At 47.2% G+C, this 20,719-nt stretch overlaps 1 protein-coding gene across 1 annotated transcript in view; it reads right to left on the bottom strand.

Annotated features, from left to right (window-relative positions):
• Positions 1-20,719, bottom strand: part of LOC101944712 (olfactory receptor 52E4-like) — a 103,997-nt gene that overhangs the window by 9,713 nt on the left and 73,565 nt on the right. The gene's annotated exons all lie outside the window — the stretch shown is intronic.

The raw sequence follows: 20,719 nt of genomic DNA, 5'->3' as shown, positions 1-20,719 counted from the left end.
AGTTGTCTTACCAACTCTGAGAGGCCAATTAATTAAGAGAAAAAAAACTTTTGAAGTGATAATCAAGCTAGCCCAGTACAGACAGTTTGATAAGAAGTGTGAGAATACTTACAAGGGAAGATAGATTCAATGTTGGTAATGGCTCAACCATTCCCAGTCCTTATTCAAACCGGAGTTGATTGTGTCTAGTTTGCATATCAATTCTAGCTCTGCAGTCTCTCGTTGGAGTCTGTTTTTGAAGTTTTTCTGTTGTAATATAGCCACCCGCAGGTCTGTCACTGAATGACCAGACAGGTTAAAGTGTTCTCCCACTGGTTTTTGAGAATTTTGATTCCTGATGTCAGATTTGTGTCCATTAATTCTTTTGCGTAGAGACTGTCCGGTTTGGCCAATGTACATGGCAGAGGGGCATTGCTGGCACATGATGGCATATATCACATTGGTAGATGTGCAGGTGAACGAGCCCCTGATGGTATGGCTGATGTGATTCGGTCCCATGATGATGTCACTTGAATAGATATGTGGACAGAGTTGGCATCGGGATTTGTTACAAGGATAGGTTCCTGGGTTAGTGGTTTTGTTCAGTGATGTGTGGTTGCTGGTGAGTATTTGCTTTAGGTTGGGGGGTTGTCTGACTTTTTATAGAAGAATCAGAATCAAAAAGGATTAGCCACTGTAGGTGGTGCCTATGGTATCCCCTGTAGTTCAGGCTGTCTGACACCTTCGATTAGAAGACCTCATTTTCGTTGCTTATAACTTTGCCATATTTTAGGTGTTTGGACTGAAATTTCCCATGCTGGGTGTCTGCTTCAAGCAGAATTGTTTTTTTCAAATTTTGAGGCATAACAATTCAGCTAACTTCTCTAATGAAGCTAGGAGAAAGTATGCATTACCCATGTTGGACAATTCTCATTATTTTTCTACTGAGGAGCCCTAGCACCTCCAAGCTTTCCAGGAGATAAAAGTCAGGTAATAGCCCCTGTTCCCCTGCCCCATTAACGGACAGATTCCTGAAATGCAATAGGAGTGGGGGACAGTGTCATAAGAATATAAGAACATAAGAATGGACGTACCAGTGAGACCAAAGGTCCATGTTGCCCAGTATCCTGTCTATCGACAGTGGCCAATGCCAGATGCCCCAGAGGGAGTGAACATAACAGGTAATGATCAAGTGATCTCACTCCTGCCATCCATCTCCACCCTCTGAAAACAGAGGCTAGGGACACCATTCCTTACCCATCCTGGCTAATAGCCATTAATGGATTTAACCAACATGAATGTATCCAGTTCTCTTTTAAATGCTGTTATAGTCCTAGCCTTCACAACCTCCTCAGGTAAGGAGTTCCACAAGTTGACTGCGCTGTGTGAAGAAGAACTTCCTTGTATTTGTTTTAAACCTGCTGCCTATTAATTTCATTTGGTGACCCCTACTTCTTGTATTATGGGAAGAAGTAAATATTTTTTCCTTATCCACTTTCTCCACATCACTCATGATTTTATATACCTCTATCATATCCCCCCTTAGTCTCCCCTTTTCCAAGCTGACGAGTCCTAGCCTCTTTAATCTCTCCTCATATGGGACCCGTTCCAAACCCCTAATCATTTTAGTTGCCCTTTTCTGAACCTTTTCTAGTGCCAGTATATCTTTTTTGAGATGAGGAGACCACATCTGTATGCAGTATTTGAGATGTGGGTTTACCATCGAGTTATAAAAGGGCAATAATATATTCTCAGTCTTATTCTCTATCCCCTTTTTAATGATTCCTAACATCCTGTTTACTTTTTTGACCACCTCTGCACACTGCGTGGACATCTTCAGAGAACTATCCACGATGATTCCAAGATCTTTTTCCTGACTTGTTGTAGCTAAATTAGCCCCCATCATATTGTTTGTATAGTTGGGGTTATTTTTTCCAATGTGCATTACTTTACATTTATCCACATTAAACTTCATTTGCCATTTTGTTGCCCAATCACTTAGTTTTGTGAGATCTTTTTGAAGTTCTTCACAATCTGCTTTGGCCTTAACTATCTTGAGCAGTTTAGTATCATCTGCAAACTTTGCCACCGCACTCTTTACCCCTTTCTCCAGATCATTTATGAATAAGTTGAACAAGATTGGTCCTAGGACTGACCCTTGGGGAACACCACTAGTTACCCCTCTCCATTCTGAGAATTTACCATTAATTCCTACCCTTTGTTCCCTGTCTTTTAACCAGTTCTCAATCCATGAAAAGACCTTCCCTTATATTTCATGACAGCTTAATTTACGTAAGAGCCATTGGTGAGGGACCTTGTCAAAGGCTTTCTGGAAATCTAAGTACACTATGCCCACTGGATCCCCCTTGTCCACATATTTATTGACCCCTTCAAGGAACTCTAAAAGAGTAGTAAGACACGATTTCCCTTTACAGAAACCATGTTGACTATTGCTCAACAGTTTATGTTTTTCTATGTGTCTAACAATTTTTTTCTTAACTATTGTTTCGACTAATTTCCCCAGTACTGATGTTAGATTTACCAGTCTGTAATTGCCGGGATCACCTATAGACCCTTTTTAAATATTGGCATTACATTAGCTAACTTGCAGTCATTGGGTACAGAAGCCAATTTAAAGGACAGGTTACAAAGTTTAGTTAATAGTTCTGCAACTTCACTTTTGAGTTCTTTCAGAACTCTTGGGTGAATGCCATCTGGTCCCGGTGACTTGTTAATGTTACGTTTATCGATTAATTCCAAAACCTCCTCTTGTGACACTTCAATCCATGACAGTTCCTCAGATTTGTCATCTACAAAAGCCGGCTCAGGTTTGGGAGTCTCCCTAACATCCTCAGCCATGAAGACTGAAGCAAAGCATCCATTTAGTTTCGCCGCAATTACTTTATCGTCTTTAAGCGCTCCTAATGTATCTCGATTATCAAGGGGCCCCACTGGTTGTTTAGCAGGCTTCCTGCTTCTGATGTACTTAAAAAACATTTTGTTATTACCTTTGGAGTTTTGGGCTAGCTGTACTTCAGACTCCTCTTTGGCTTCTCTTATTACATTTCTGCACTTAATCTGGCAGTGTGTATGCTCCTTTCTATTTGCCTCACTAGGATTTGACTTCCACTTTTTAAGGAAGTTTTTTTTATGTGTCACTACTTCTTTTACATGGTTGTTAAGCCACGGTGGCTCTTTTTTAGTTCTTTTACTGTCTTTCTTAATTTGGGGTATACATTGAAGTTGGGCGTCTATTATGGTGTCTTTAAAAAGCGTCCATGCAGCTTCCAGGGATTTCACTTTAGTCACTGTACCTTTTAAGTTGTTTAACTAACCCCCTCATTTTTGCATAGTTCCCCCTTTTGAAATTAAATGCCACAGTGCTGGGCTATTGAGATGTTCTTCCCACCACAGGGATGTTGAATGCTATTGTATTATGGTCACTATTTCCAAGCGGTCCTGTTATAGTTACCTCTTGGAGCAGCTCCTGTGCTCCACTGAGGACTAAATCTAGAGTTGCCTCTCCCCTTGTGGGTTCCTGTGCCAGCTGCTCCATGAAGCAGTCATTTAATGTATCAAGAAATTTTATCTCTGCATTTCGTCCTGAAGTGACCTGGTCGATAATAGATCCCTAATGTTATATTCTTATTAGAGCATGAAATTTCTATCCATAGAAATTCTATGGAGCATGTGGATTCACTTAAGATTTTTACTTCATTTGATTCTACATTTTCTTTCACATATAGTGCCACTCCCCCCCCCCCGACGTGCATGACCTGTTCTCTCCTTCCGATATATTTTGTACGCCAGAATTATTGTGTCTCATTGATTGCTCTCAGTCCACCAGGTTTCTGTGATGCCTATTGTATCAATATCCTCCTTTACCACAAGGCACTCTAGTTCACCCATCTTATTATTTAGACTTCTAGCATTTGTGTACAAACACTTTAAAAACTTGTCACTGTTTATTTGTCTGCCCTTTTCTGATGTGTCAGATTCTTTTTTATGTGAATGTTTATCATCTGATCTGACCCTTACATTATCCTCCTTCATCCTCTGCTCCTGACTATAACCTGGAGATTCTCTATCATTAGACTCTTCCCTAAGAGAAGTCTCTGTCCTATCCACATGCTCCTCTGCAGCAGTCGGCTTTCCCCCATCTCCTAGTTTAAAAACTGCTCTACAACCTTTTTAATGTTCAGTGCCAGCAGTCTGGTTCCACTTTGGTTTAGGAGGAGCCCATCTCTCCTGTACAGGCTCCCCCCATCCCAAAAGTTTCCCCAGTTCCTAATGAATCTAAACCCCTCCTCTCTACACCAGTGTCTCATCCACGCATTGAGACTCTGAAGCTCTGCCTGCCTACCTGGCCCTGCGCGTGGAACTGGGAGCATTTCTGAGAATGCCCCCATAGAGGTCCTGGATTTCAGTCTCTTCCCTAGCAGCCTAAATTTGGCCTCCAGGACTTCTCTCCTACCCTTCCCTATGTCATTGGTATCTACATGTACCACAACCACCGGCTCCTCCCCAGCACTACACATAAGTCTGTCTAGATGCTTCGAGAGAGCCTCAACCTTCGCACCAGGCAGGCAAGTATCATATGGTTCTCCCGGTCATCACAAACCCAGCTATCTACGTTTCTAATGATCGAATCTCCCATTACGAACACCTGCCTTTTCCTAGCAACTGGAGTTCCCTCCGCCGGAGAGGTAACCTCAGTGCAAGAGGCAACCCCAGCACCATCTGGAAGGAGAGTCCCAACTATGGGAAGGTTTCCCTCTGCTCCAGTTGACTGCTCTGCTTCCCTGGGCCTTTCATCCTCCTTAACAGCGCAGGGACTGTCTGACCGGAGGCGGGACAATTTTACAGTGTCCCGGAAACCCTCATCAGCATACCTCTCTGCCTCTCTTAGCTCCTCCAGTTCCGCTACCCTGGCCTCCAAAGTCTGTACGTGATCTTTGAGGGCCAGGAGCTCCTTGCACCGAATGCACACATACACCAACCCCCCACAGGGCAGGTAATCATACATGCTGCACTCAGTGCAATAAACTGGATAGCCCCCACTCTGCAGCTGGGCTTCTGCCTGCATTCTCTCCTAGTTAATTAAAGGGTTGTTTAAAGAAAGAAGTTTTGAATGTAGTTTGGTTTATAGGTTTTAAGGGGAATAAAGGGAAAACAGATAGAACCTGCAAGGGACCCTCGCTCCCTTCCCACTCCGCTTCCAAACTCCCTTGCGAAACTCCGGTTAGCAGCCCCTTGTCGTTTGTGCACTGCTTTATAAAGCCCTGGCCTGTGTGTATGCCCCACCCACTGATTAAATCTCAGCCAATTACAGAGGCTTCTAGCTTTCAGACCTTGCTTTGAAGCTCACAGCTTCCAACTGCCAGCCACATCGCACGGTCCTTCAACCAACCAGCCAAACAAACAGACTGACAAACACAAGCTCAGCACACAGCAAGTAACCCCCAAACACAAACAAACACACACTACAGACAGTCACTTACCCCAAGGGTCCTGTATTTGCTCCTTCTTCACATGGAGAACTCCCTTGTGAAACTCCCTGTTAGCAGCCCCTGGTCGCAAAGTGTCTGCATTAGCACACAGCTGGCTCCTAACGTCTGTACTAGGTTCTTGCTCCAAGCGGAGTTTTACCTCACTGGGGCCTGAGCAAAGTACGGGCCGTGGTCTCAGAATTTGGGCTTGTATTGCACATCTACTAACACCTTTCATCCTGAAGGATTCACTGTGCCACTGAAATGCACCACCTTGGGGCTGGAGGCCAGCAGGCGGGATGAGCAGTGATGCACAGAAATCAGTGACATTTTGGCCAGTGGTTCTTTAGCAAACTCATCACTTATGGCAAGGCCCTGGGATGTGTCATTGTTTTGCAGAGGGGAAAGGACCACAGACTTACTCCACAGGGTTTTTCAATCAGGTGAGCTTCTCAGCAAGAGATGGGTACCTGTGAATTCTGAGATGGAAGCGTCTTCCCTGGGAATCCCCCTCAGGTATCCGTGACCGACACCTCTCTCAACCCAGCATCTTCAACAACATCCCATGCCAAGAGCCAACACAGACATGTGCACAGTTTATAATATAGCTCTGTGCAATCCCAGTGGGGTTTGCTCAGCCTCTATAGGAGAACAGAGCATCTGAATGTAAACTGGCTATAGACAAGCATGTCTCCACTTCTGTGCTAATTATCCAGCTTTAGAAGTAAACAGTAATTAAGGGACCTTCCCAAAGGGAGATGAGAACTCCTGGGCTCTCTGCTAAGTCAGAGAGGAATTGGCTGCTCTGTGTATTTGTGTATATTTATAAATTATAGTTGATTAGAAAGAAAAAAAAGGATTAATGCCTAGATTTCCACAGGTACCCTGTAAATGCACAGGATTAATAGGTAGATAGGAGACAGAGAACTGGAGAAAGATGACTAAGAGGAGACATGAGCACTAAATCTTCTCGCTATCATCATACTGTGCAGTACCCTTTAGTGAAGGATGTTCAAAACGGCTAGCAAAGTAAAGTCATTATGAAAATATCCCCAGTATACACATAGGTAAACCGAGGCATGGGGCAATATGGGCTGGCCAAGGTCACACACAGATTGAGAGACAGGATGACAGACACAACCCAGGAGTCCTTATTTCCCAGCTGTGACCATGGTCTCTCCATCACACCAAGAGGGAAATGGACTCCCGCTCTTTCAGGGACTGTACATGGGTGGGGTGCAGAGGAAAGGCTGGGAGAGGCAGCCTTTAGCCATTGCCATCTGTCAAAGTGAATCTGAGGTTTTCAGAACTAGCTGGACTTTGTGAGCTCCCCACTCCTGTGAGGTGTGAACTCTGGGACTCCCCTTCCATTGCCACTCAGAAACCTGCCAACGCATCACAGTCACTGGGGTCCCCTCAGGGGAACAGACTTAGACTATGTCCACACTTGCAGATGTAACGATCCGGGAGTTAACCCCCCTCAGAGAGCGCTGCAGGGACAGGGCTGCTGTGTGTTCACACTGTGAGCTGCCAGCGCAATGGCATGGCCACTCTTGCGGCACTTGAAGCACTTGCAACGGCATTCAGAGAGGTGCACTCTGGGCAGGTATCGCACAGAGCATCTCCTTCCCCTTCAGCCACCGAGGTTTGTGGGAAGGGGGCAGGGTGTCGTGGGACAACCTGGGTCCGGTCCCAATGCCCTGTCATACATCGGTTCACTACCCAGCAGATTTTTCCCGTTCATCTGCATTTGATGCCATCTTTCAACAGTTTTTGTACTGCACTGTACTGTACTGTACTCTTCACCTTTTCGGTCTGCAGGAACAGATCCCAAACTGTTGATGAACATGCTGATGGGTCTCACTAACACGTCACGAATGGCAGTCCAGCTGCTCCTCAAATGGATGTCAGGATGAGGAGTCCAACAAAGATGTTGACATGCTTAATAGAGACAACACGAGATTGATTGTGGCATACACGTGCATGCTAGCCACAGTTGAGAGCTGTTGTAGGGCTCAGGAAACATGTACTTGGTGGTGGGTTCATGTCATCATGAGAGTCTGGGATGATGAGCAGTGGCTGCAGAACTTTTGTATGAGAAAATGCATTTGAATGGGACTGTGTGATGAGCTCGCCCCCACCCTGTGGCAGAAGGACATGAGAATGAGAGCTGCCCTGATGATGGAGAAGTACATGGTGATTGCACTGTGAAAGCTGGCTACTCCAGACAGCTACCAATTGGTCGCTAACAAATTCGGAGTGGGCAAGTCGACCATTGGAGTTTTCAGGGCCATTAATCACATCCTGCTCAGAAAAAAAACGTGACTTTGGGCAATGTGTGTGACATTGTGGATGGCTTTGCACAGATGGGTTCCCTAACTGTGGAGAGGTGATAGATGGCATGCATATTCCAATTCTGACACCAGACCACCTAGCCTCTGAGTATATTAATAGGAAGGGATATTTCTGAATGGTTCTCCAGGTGCTTATAGATCACCATGGGTGTTTCAAGGACATTAACACCGGCCGGTCCAGAATGGTGCATGACACACGAATATTTCGGAACACAGGCTTGTTCAGGAAGCTGAAAGCCGAGCTTTTTTCCGTGACAAGATCACCATAGAGGAAGACGAAATGCCCACTGTGATCCCGGGAAACCCCACCTACCCCTTGATACCGTGGCTCATGAAGCCATACATGGGGAGCCTTGACAGTAGCAAGGAGCAGCTCAACAACGGGTTGAGCCGGTGCAGAATGACTGTTGAGTGTGCTTTTGGCAGTTTTAAAGGCCCGCTGGTGAAGTCTGTATGGGATTCTGGATCTGACCGATGACAACATCCCTATGTTTATAGCTGCATGCTGTACTCTGCATAATATTTGTGAAGGGAAGGGTGAAAGCTTCACTCAGGCATGGACCGCTAAGACTCAGTGTCTGGAGACTGAATTTCAACAGCCAGAGACCAGCGCTATTAGAGGGGGCCATTGCAGGGCCATGAGGATCAGAGATGCCTTGAGGTAGCAATTTGTTGCTGAAAGTAAGCAATGTTTGGTGCCATGCGCGGGAGTGCAGTGGTCCCAGTGCTATTAGGCATCTGTGATTACTCCATATGATACACTGACTAGCAGTGCCTCTTGCTTTTCTGGGCTATGCTTGCTTTTATTTAAATCAATAAAAATGCTTTCCAACAAAAAAATGCATTTATTAATATTACAAAAATGTGGAGATACACACATGGGATGACACATCTATGCAGTGTATGAGAAGAATGGAAGGAGGTGGTGTGGGGGGGTCCGGATCATTACAGATTTGTGTATATACAGGTGTCATATGCAGCTTTGCTGTCTGCAGTGCCATGCAATGGGCGCTGCACTTCATCTGAGCTGAACTACTGTGCATGGGGTTTGAGTGAAGTGGGTGATGGTTAGAGTCTGAAGGGCTGGATGGTGAAGGTGTAGGTGTTGGAGGCTGCTGGAGGTGATATGAAACAGTATGGTGTCCAAACTGTGTTGCAGGTGACATAGGGGCACAAGGGAAAGACTTCTGGGACAAGAACTGTGGGTGGGTCGGCCGAGAAGCTGCTCCGTATACAGTGTTAGGAGCACGTGAATCGATTCTGCTTGGTGCTCCCTAATGTTTAGGAGTCGCTCCACAGTTTCTTGCCAGCAATCTGCGCTCTCTTGGTACGTACCCTGAGGCCTTCTTAGAAAATTTTGAAAGGGCCTGCCTTGGGTACAGCATCACTACAGACCAGTACATGGTAGAGCTGAGGCCGCAGCTCAGTGGACCCTTAGCAGAGGTGGCGGCTGAAATGCCTAAGGAACACATGAACAGTTATGAACTTTTTAAAAACAAGGCCAGAATCAGAATGAGGCTAACACCTGAGCATGCCCGTCGGCGTATCAGAGCCCTAAGGTGGAAACCCGATGTGTCATTTATCCAAAATGCCTACCACATTGGGAAAAATTGGGATGCCCGGATATCAGGAGCAAATGTTAAATCTACGGAAGAGTTGCCCTTCCTAATGCAAATGGAGCAGTTTTTAGAGGGTGTGCCTGAGGAAATAGAAAGGTACATCCTAGATGGGAAGCCCAAAACTGTAACCGAGGTGGGGGAGATTGGAGCCAAATTGGTGGAGGTGGCAGAAAAGAAAAAAAAATGTAGCAGTTGGAGCGAATATCAGAAGGGGCAACCCGAAACAAAACGTTACCACTGGGGACAACCCAAGGTCCCACCTACATCCCAAGGGAAACCCCAGACACCTTCTCACCCCACCACACCAGTCTCCACTAACCAACATCGCCCCAGTGATACCTTAGCAGGGCGATGTTTTAAATGGAATGAACTGGGACATATAAAGGCCCACTGCCCCAAGAACCCCAACCGATTACAGTTCATTACACCACAATCACACCAACGATCCCCAGGCCCAGATGCCTCTCTCATACCCTCGGAGCAAAGGGAAACCTTGAGAGTGGGCGGAAACAAGGTTATCGCGTGGAGAGACACTGGAGCACAAGTGTCAACTATCCACCAATCCCTAGTGGACCCCAAACTCATCAACCCAGAGGCTCCAGTGAAAATTCAACCCTTCATGTCACAGTCTGTAACCTTGCCTAGAGCCAAGTGGCATGTCCAGTACAAGGGCTGGTCAGGAATGTGGACTTTTGCAGTCTATGACAATTATCCCATCCCCATGCTGCTGGGGGAAGACTTGGCCACCCTTGTGAAGCTAGCCAAGAGGGTGGGAATAGTCACCCGCAGCCAGGCTAAGCAAGCTTTCACCCCCATCCCTGTTCCTGAGCCGTCCCACAGGGCCCCATCTGTGTTACCAGAGACCCAGCCAAAGCCAGTCCCAGAACCGGAACTGGCAACGCAACCAGCACCAGAACCATTGCCACAACTGACTCTAGCTCTTGCAAACCCATCTACAACTCCAACGCCAGAGGGCACCAGCGAGCCTGAACTGGCAGAAGCAGCAGATAACCCTACAAAAGAGGTTCAGCCAGAGCCTGAGATACCACATAGTGCAGCAGTGGACAGCGGTTCACAGTCAACAGTAACAGCCCCAGCACCTGCATCGCTTCCAGAGGGACCAAGCCCCAGTCCACAGTCCAAGGAGGAACTGATGTCTCCATCATCAAGGGAACAGTTCCAGGCCAAGCAGGAAGCAGATTACAGCCTTCAGAAAGCTTGGGCGGTGGCACGGAGCACCCCACTGCCTTTCAGCTCTTCTAACCGATCCCGGTCTGTTCCCTCAAAATCAACCACAGTGACTGTGACCTGTTGGCAGCTTTCTGAGAGGGAGTGGAGGTTGAGTCCCAGGGTTCACATTTCCCAGGAGCGGGGATCTCACAATATCCAGCTAGTTCTGAAAACCTCCGATTCAGGTTGAGAGGATGGTGAAGGCCCAGAATCCCTCTTCCAGTCTTTCCTCTGAATCCCATCCAAGGAAAAGCTTCTTCCAGAGCAGGAAACCATTTCCCCCTTGGTGTGACAGACAGTGACTGTGGTTATGGCAGGGAAGTCAGGACTCCTGGATTTGGTGAGATGTTGACAGATGTTTTTCTGCATGTATGTTCCCTCTCTGTTCCACTCCAGCCCTGCGCAGACAGCTAGCATGGCAGAACTTGAGCGAATCGCCCAATGACCACAAGATCCATTATGGGACGAAGGCACTAGGCAAAGTTTACTGTCAACAAAGCACAGTAATAGCATCTGGCAGACTCCATGAGGATACTAAGACTTTTATGCCCGTGACAATGGATGCAGTCAGTGGTGGGAGTCAGTCAGTGGTGAGAGTTCCCAGTAACACAGAAATTCAATATAAGGAAGCCTCCTCGGAGTGATCATGGAGACAGTGGAGAATCTTTGGCCAATGGGGGTGGGCCCCTCACAACACATGCATAGACTTTCCAGCAAATTGGAAGAAGGTATAAAAGAGGGTGAGTGACATCATCACTTGTCTTCACTTTCGAAGAACTCAATACCTGAAAGAATCTCTAGAAGAGAAAGGACTTGAAACAAGGGAAGGAAACTGAGGCTGCAAATCAGATGCAGCATGTACCTCACGAATCTATAAGCCTGCTTGGATCATCAGTAAGGGTGAGAGGTTGCTGATCCAAATCCTATCTAGTTTGTATAAGTCTTAAATTGTGACTTTGTTTAATTTCCTAAGTAAACCGCTTTGATCAGTTTTTTTATCACTTATAGTCAATTAAAACCTTTCTTTGTGTAGTTAATAAACCTGTTTTATGCTTTATCTTAACCAGTGTCTTTTTGAGTGAAGTGTTTGGTTAACTTAGCTCTGTGAACAAAGATAGTTGCATATCTTCCCCAAATCGAGGGGAGAGCCGATTGTTTAATGAGCTTGCATCCTTCCAGATCCCTGTGCAGGGTAAGATGGTATAATTCAGGGATTACACTCCAGTAGGGGTGCAACGCTGTGGTGGTTGGAAATTGACTGGGGTCTCCATTGCTGGTCCCTGAGTGGCTTAGGTAAAGCACTGAGATAACTCAATAGGGTGCGAGGCCAACAGAGCTAACTATTTAAAGGACACAGTGGTTCCTACAGCTTCCAGGCTTCACCCAGTGTACATCCCGACACAATCTCCACCTCCCAGCTCCACACCAGCTGGGCTGCCTCTGCTCCAGGCTGGGATGGGAGCTGCTGCAGCCTGACAAGGAGCCTGCCCCTGTGTAGGCGACAGCCACGGTTAATGACCCAATGTCTCCCTCTGCCCTGCAGTAACTGGACACTGCTAGATCCCTTAAAGAAACCCAGCCTCGGGCTTCCTTCTGGACAGCTATGTAAAATAAGATGAAGATTACTGAAAAACTTGTTCATCATATAAAAAGTTCTACCAATTGCAAAGGATCACACATATTACCTCCCAGGTCAATAAATATTTCAGATTTTACTCAAATGCACATTTACAGCCAGTTCTTATTAATTAAACTAAGATTTATTTAAAGAGAGAGTGTGTTGGATAAAAGATCACTATACATACTGTGACAAAGTTCCACCTCTGACTTGGTGGGACCTCCGCTTTCTGGCAGATTTGCTCACCTCAGAGGTTCATGGCAGCCCTCAGTTTAGCCCCTTTTTCTAGAGGGTCAAACCTGTCATTCACTCAGCTAACCTCATCACTGACCAGCATGGTGGAAAGCAAGGAGAACAATCTCCACTGTCTTGGTTATCCTGCCTAGTGGGTAAGGAAAGGGCAGATCCCTCTCCAACTTAGACATTCCCCTCCAATGTGACTCACAGTCCAGGTCAACTCCTCCTGTGTTAAATAGGGAATTGTGGGGAATGTGGGGAAACCAGGTCCGCCCTTTACTCCGGGTTCCAGCACAGGGCCCTGTGGATAGCAGCTGTCTGCAGTGTCTCCTGTACCAGCTGGTGACAGCTACAACTCCCTGGGCTACTTCCCCATGGCCTCCCCCCAGCACCCTTTTTTATCTTACCGCAGAACCTTCATCCTGTTGCCTGAAAGCATCCGTACTTCTCAGTCCTCCAGCAGCAGGTTCTCTCTCTCCCAGATCCTTAGAAACCCCCCCCCCCCACTAACTGAAGGGAGGTCCTTTTAAAGCCAGGTGTTCTGATTACCCTGCCTACCTTAATTGATTCTAGTACTTTCTTAATTGGCTCTAGGTGTCTTAATTAGCCCACCTGCCTTAATTGGTTCTAGCAGGTTCCTGATTGCTCTAAGACAGCCCCTGCTTTGGTCACTCAGGGAACAGAAACCTGTTCCTCCAGTGGCCACTATCTCAACTGTTGACCGCTCTCCTGCTGGTGCTGCTGCAGGGCCTTGGTCTCTTGCTGCTGTTGCTTCAGCTCCCTTTTCTGGGCCAGACTCCCAGACTCTGCTACCTTGTTGCTGGCTGGTGGACTCCCCAGTTGCTGCTGCTTCTGCTGCTGCTCTTTGGGTGGGCCTGCTTGTCTCCTCCCCAGTGGAGAAGAGTAAGGGACCCTGCCCCATCCCCAGCCGTTGCTGCTTCTGTGGACACCACCACCACCTGAGGGGCTGTGATGAGGACACCACCGGATCACAGCCAGGAGCCAGTGACCCCACACCTGAGAGGCTGCAAGAAGATCTCTGAGAGTTCCTCCAGGATGCCTGTGGGTGCAGCTTGCTCTTCCGCTCTGGGGGGACTTCTATCAAATCCTCGGGGCTGTGAGGGTGATTTTGGAGGAGGGTAAAGGGACTGGGAAGCTGGCAACTTTGGTCTACCAGTGGTCCTGGGGTTTCCATGACTCCCTGCTTATTTATGGAGTTGGTCGCAGATTGCTGCATGGCCCAATGGGGGCCACTAGGATCCCTGCCAGTGTGGATCCCCCCCAGCCCACCCTATGGTACCCATCACTTTTGCTACACTAAACACCTGGGGCTGTAGGGTGGGTCTCTGCAGCTGCCAGGTGCTCTCCTTCCTCCAGGAGGTGGGTACTCTGTGGTCTTCCTGCAGGAGACCCATATGGATCCAGCTGCCAAAGTGAGCTGGCAGCTGGAGTGGGGGAACAGGGTCTATTTTAGCCACCTTACCACAAGTTCAGCTCAGGTGGCCACCCTGTTCTCCCCCGATCTATAGCCTAAGGTGCTGGGGGTCACCGATGCTGTGCCGGGCCGCTGGCTGCACCTCCAGGTCTGTATGGAGGGACTGGTGGTCAATCTCTTCAATGTTTATGCCCCAACATTGGGCCCGGAGCAGGTTGATGGTGATCCAAGAGCCAGAGCTGCGACTGGTCCTGTCAGCATACACTGATGAGGTGCTCCTGGTAGTCCAGGGCCCAGGCAACCTGGTGCAGGTGGAGACAATCTACTCAGTGGCCTCCTCTGCCCGGGTCAACTGGGTCAAGAGCTCTAGCATGGTCGGGAATGGGTGGCAGGCGAGCTCCCTTCCACCCGACCTTAAGGCCATCCAGTGGAGAGTGGGTCCGCTGCTCTATCTCAGAGTTGACTTTTCTGCCACACATCCATCTCTGCCAGAGAACTGGCACAGTTTACAGGGCAGGGTGTTGGAGTGGCTGTGGAGATGGACAGAACTACTCCAGTGTCTCTCCCTCTGAGGTAGGGCACTGGTGCTTAATCAGTTAGTCCTGTCCATGCTCTGGAACCAGTTCAACACCCTGGTCCCAGCCCTGGATCTCCTGGCCAACCTCTGGAAGCTGGTTCTGGAGTCCTTTTGTCCGGGACTGCACTGGGTCTCTGGAGTGGTCCTCCCCCTCTCCCTGGAGGATGGAGGATACAGCTTGAAGTGCCTGTGCACTCAGGTCCACATCTTCTGCCTCCAAGCCCTGCACAGGCTCATTTATGGTGCAGGTAGTGTGGCGTGGAGCATACTGGCACACGCCTTCCTGCGTCACTTCCAAGGGCTCCAATATGACTGGAAGCTCCTTTATCTCCACTTGAGAGGTCTTCCACAAGACTCCACCTGGCTGCTGGTCTTCTATCAGGACCTCCTCCAGACCTGGAAACTGATTTCAGCAACCAGATCCATGGCGGTGAGGTCTGCTCTATCGCCCACTGCTTGGGTTTACCTCAACCATGTACTGTGGGAGGGCTCTCCCTGCCCACCTTACACTCCAGGCTCTCTGGATCTTTCCATTGGGCCCTTGTACCATGGGCTCACCCAGCCATCCCACCAATTCACTGTAATCTGCCTGCATGACTTGCAGCCGGTTCATTTCTGGAGTGTGCCAAGGAAACATCTGTACCTGTTTGTGCTCCACACCCTTCACATCCTCATCCTTGTGTCCCACCCCAATACAATATGAAGTGGCAGGACCTCTAACCACCTCTGGAAGATGGGGAACGCTAGTGTGTAAGCCTATACTTCACCCTGGTCCCGAAGCCCAAATGGGATGTCAGTTGGTGGCTCCTTCACAGAGCCATGAGCACGGGTATGTTCTTCACAAGGTTCACCCCTGTTCTGGAAACCTGCCCCTTTTGCGGCGTTAGGGAGACCGTGGCACACGTGTATCTGGAGAGCGCCAGGTTGCAGCCCTATTCCGGCTACTCTTAGATAACCTCTTGCATTTTTGGCTGCACTTTTCTCCTCATTTTTTAATCTATGCACTCCCTAGCCATGGCCCCACAAAGTCACGGGACCGCCTCATCAACCTCCTCCTAGGACTGGAAAAAATGGCCATCTATAAAACCAGAGAAAGGAGTTTGGCTGAGGGGGGATTCCTGTGACTCTGGGGCATATTTCCAATCCTCCATCTGCTCACACATCCAGGCAGAATTCCTCTGGACAGCATCCACAGGCTCCCTTGACACCTTCAAGGAGCAATGGGTGCTGTCTGGGGTTCTCTGTTTGGTGTCCCCAATAGGTTACTTTCATTAACATCTGTGATCTCACACCCATTGCTGTTATATCTTTAGTTACCCCCTGGACTTAATGGAATTCCTGGACCTTGTGGATCCTCCCCTTAGGCTGGGGGAGGTCCTTTCTCAGTGGGCGGGCCTATGCCCGGCCACTTCCTGTATCCCAACAGGAACAGACTGATTTGGGTCTGTCACAATAAGGACATGAAAAGAGTTCTTAAGTCAGGTTACTGGTAGAGATGGTGAGCTTTATTCAATATTGAGGTGCAAGCTTCCCCTGATGAAGCTTAAGCACATTTGAGATGACAGGATCAGGGCCCAAGCATTCTTTTAAAGACCACTGGCAGGCTATGATCTATGGGGGGAGGGATAGCTCAGTGGTTTGAGCACTGGCCTTCTAAACCCAGGGTTGTGAGTTCAATCCTTGAGGGGCCCACTTGGGGATCTGGGGCAAAATCAGTAGTCCTGCTAGTGAAGGCTAGGGGGCTGGACTTGATGACCTTTCAAGGTCCCTTCCAGTTCTACAAGATGGGATATCTCCATTAATTTAATGATAGTGAAGAATAGTTGCTTTGAAGTAGAATTACCATGGCTCATAGGCAGTTTACTACAAGCTTCAAAAATAAGTAGAGACAATGAGATTATTACACCCAAAATGTTAATATTTCATTTTGATTGTTGAATCAAAAGATATAGCAACAGACAGGATCCATCTCTTTACACAGTTAAGATCTAACAAGATAAAAGTAAACAAATACAATAAATTGTACTTCTAATTCTCTATCAGTACAGGTTTCCATTTCAAAACTCTAGTCCATTTAGCATGGCTATGTCAGATAGTTATAAAGAATAGCCCTAATTACCACTTATGTACTTCTCTAATAAGTTTTTAAAGGTGAATTCGGGTAAATAACCCTGCTATTTGCATAACCCTGTCTAACCCTGTGTCACACTTGTTAGCTTACTATTGATTGCATGAATAATCTGACTGGATCCTTACGTCTTTCCACTATTCCGGTACTCTTTGCTCAGACATGTTGTACTCAGAGGCGATAAGCTGGAGCGATATGAGGGGGCTGATGATGGCTGAGGTTCTTTGCTCCTTGTTCTGTCATCTGACACCACTGAGAACAGCCGAGCTCCATCCTCTTTGGAACCCCCCTTCAGGTAGTTGAAGGCTGCTATCAAATCCCCCCTCACTCTTCTCTTCTGCAGACTAATTAAGGCCCATTCCCTCAGCATCTTTTCATAAGTCATTATTTCACTAGGAAGAATTATTGTGGCCATGGCTTTTGATTGCTAAGTGGCCATCTGCAATCCCCTGAGACATTCCACCATCCTGACAAACTCCATGGTGGCCAATATTGGCCTGGCTATGGTGCTGCATGGTGGTATGCTCGTTCTGCCTATCCCTTGCTGTTGAGTTGTTGACCATATTGCAGAATCAACACAATCCCCACACACACTGTGAGCACATGGCCATGATGAAGATGGCCTGTGCTGACATCTGCATCAGAAGTTACTACAGCCTCTTTGTGGAATTTTTTGTGAGCAGTCTGGATGTATATTTAATCGCTGTGTTGTATACTCAGATCCTAAGGATCATATTCAGTCTTCCCACAAAGAATGCCTGGATCAGAAGTTTTGGGATCTGCAACTCCCATCACTGTTTCATCTTAGCCTTTTACATCCCACGTCTCTTCTCCTTTCTCACATACCAATGTGTTCAGAATGTATCTCTGCATTTTCAGGTTCTCATTGCCAGCATGTACCTTCTGGTGCCCCATATGCTACACCCCATTATCTACGGGGTGAGGACCAAACAGATCTAGAACAGGCTGCTTCAGCTGTTTACTCACAAAGTGACCTAAAGTTTTCTTCTTGTGTTCTGGCTGTCAGACCCAGCTCTATGCAGAGATGGCTGGTGACATGGTGCTGGGCCCTCTTCCCTGAATCACTAACTGGACAGTCAAAGTGACATTAAACCCCTTTGTGGCCTTACTGTGCTGTGTCAGCGTGACAAACTTGGGAATCAGTCTGTGTACAACTCATTAACTCAGAAGGTTGCTATCTTTCTAATTGCTGGAAACTGGACACTAGAGGCCCTGCCTTCTCTCCTGACTCTTCCCAAAAACCCCAATGCTGTTGCTCCCTCCTCTCATCACCCCGTCACTCTCTGGATCATCTCCACCTCTCTCCCCCACCACCCCAGTGGGGCTCCCTCTGCTCCAGGTTTGGAGAAGAAGCCTGCAGTCAGTGCAGTAAGGATGTGGTGACAGGACAATCAGGAGTGGAGAGGGAAGCCAGGAAGACATATAAAAGCAACCAAGGGTTGGGAACAGGGTTGTGAGGCAGGCGGCCAAAGCTGTGCATCATACAGTTTATGAGCCCTAAAGCTCAGCTACAAAGTCCTGAGGGAAGGGGGAGGCCTGTTTGTCTTATTTGTTTGGCTTTCAGTTCCCTTTTTTTCCTCCCAGCTCGGGGCCTGTATCAGGCAGGGTCCCTGCAATGGGGATGGGCTGGGAGTCCTTTGCCCTGAATCAGGCACTGGGGGCAGGGCAAGGTATCAGATTTGAAGCTATGAGGACAACAGCTGAGAGAGGCAGAAAGTTTACCACTGTGTTAGCTGGGAACCCTGGATGCTGTGCAGAGGTTGGGATGGCTTTGGTAGATCACAGGGAGGGAAATAAACACCACACCTTCCATTAGTCAACTATTTGCACACGTACATGGCACCTTATATGGATCTACAGGGCACCCATTGCCCAGGGGCTGAAGTTGAACAGAGAAACTGAGTCTAACATATGCTCCTCATGTTGCTTTTGATCACTCCATCTAGCAGTTCTTTAGCTAGTCTGGTAGGCAGCATTATCCCCATGCTATAGATGGACTGTGCCACACAGAAATAAATTGATTTACCCAAATATTAGAATAGTAGAATATTAGGGTTGGAAGAGACCTCAGGAGGTCATCTAGTCCAACCCCCTTCTGAAAGTAGGTCCAACAACAACTAAATCATCCCAGCCAGGGCTTTGTCAAGAAAGGTCTTAAAAACCTTTAAAGATGGAGATTCCATCAACTCCCTAGGGAACCCATTCCAGTGCTTTACCACCCTCCTAGTGAAATAGTGTTTCCTAATATACAACCTAGACCTCCCCCCTGCAACTTGAGACCATTGCTTCTTGTTCTGTCATCTGCCACCACTGAGAACAGCCGAGCTCCGTCCTCTTTGGAATCCCCCTTCAGGTAGTTGAAGGCTGCTATCAAATCCCCCCTCCCTCTTCTCTTCTGCAGATTAAATAAGCCCAGTTCCCTCAGCCTCTTCTGGAAAGTCATGTGACCTAGCCCCCTAATCATTTCCGTTGCCCTCCACTGGACTTTCTCCAATTTGTCCACATCCCTTCTGTAGTGTGGGGGGACCAAAACCGGACGCAATACTCCAGGTGTAGCCTCAGCAGTGCTGAATAGAGGCAATGCTGACAATGCTTCTGCTTATACAGCCCTATATGCCATTGGCCTGCTTGTCAACCAGGGCACACTGCTGTCTCATATCCAGTCTTGGCCTTCACAACATCCTCTGGCCCAGAGTTGCAACAGGTTTACTGTGAAGAAACACTTTTTTTGTTTCAAAATCCTGCTTATTAAGTTCATTGGCTGACCCCCACTTCTTTTGTTAGGTGAAGGAGTAAATAACATTTCCTTATAGATTTTTTTTCCATACCATGCATGATTTTACAGACCTCATATCTCATCTTCGTCATCATTTTTCAAAGCTGAAAAGTCCCAGATTTTTTATCTCTCCTAATATAGAAGGTGTTCCATACCCCTAATTATTTCTGTTTCCTTTCTATGTGCCTTTTCCCTTTCCAACCTATCTTTTTTTGAGATGGGGTGACCAGATCTGCACACTGTAATCAATACATGGATATACCTGGTGTTTATATAGAGGCAATATGATATTTTCTGATTTATTATCTATCCTTTCTTAGTGATTCCAAACATTCTGTTAGCTTTTTTGTTTGCCACTGCACATTGACAAGATATTTTAACCCTATTTATGCACTTGTGAATGTGTGACCTGTCTGTATGCTTAGGCCTTTTGTTTTCTCCTGTAGTCTTTGCTCATACGCCTTGTGCTCAGAGGCAGGAGTTTGGGGCGGAGACATCTATCTATAAATAGGTTCGTCTTTAAAGACTATCAGCCCTAACAAGTTATCAGCTGGACAGAAGGGAGTAATTGCATTCTAGACAAAACCAGTTTCTTCCAGTTTCTCTGCTGAGGGTTGGGCAAGGTAGTAATGGAAACTCCCCAGAAAAGGGATCAAAGAGAGGAAGTGTTATTCAGCCCTTCAAAACCAGAGAGACTGGATGAGTCAGGAGAAGATGGGGCAAGAGAGAGGCACAAGGGTGGCAAAGGGGACTCTTGGGTTGCTGGGCTATGGCTGCAGCAGAAAGACAGATTCCAGATGCAGGAGAAGCCATGAATTGCAGGAGGGAGAAAGTATGCTCCAGAGACATGTGGACAAAGTAATGGTTATTGGAAAACATAATACCAATTGTACGTATAAAATGATTAGTTCTAAATTAGCTGTTAGCACTCAAGAAAGAGAGCTGGGTGTCATTATGGATAGTTCTCTGAAAACATCCATTCAATGTGCAGCAGGAAATCAGTTAGAAAGGGAAAGATAATAAGACCAAAAATATCATATTTCCTCTATATAAATCCATGGTACGCCCACACCTAAACTGCTGCCTGCAGATCTTGTCATCCCATCTCAAAAAGATATCTTGGAATTGAAAAAAAGGTTATGGAAAAGGGCAACAAGAATGATTGCGGGTATGAAACAGCTTCCACATGAGCAGAGATTAATAAGAATAGGTCATTTCAACTTTGGAAAGAGATGACTAAGGGGGGGATATGAGCA

The sequence above is a fragment of the Chrysemys picta genome, chromosome 1 (genome assembly GCF_011386835.1).
Source record: "Chrysemys picta bellii isolate R12L10 chromosome 1, ASM1138683v2, whole genome shotgun sequence".
Taxonomy (NCBI): domain Eukaryota; kingdom Metazoa; phylum Chordata; order Testudines; family Emydidae; genus Chrysemys; species Chrysemys picta.
Note: the sequence above shows the minus strand (reverse complement) of the source record. Positions and strands in the feature narration are given on the sequence as shown.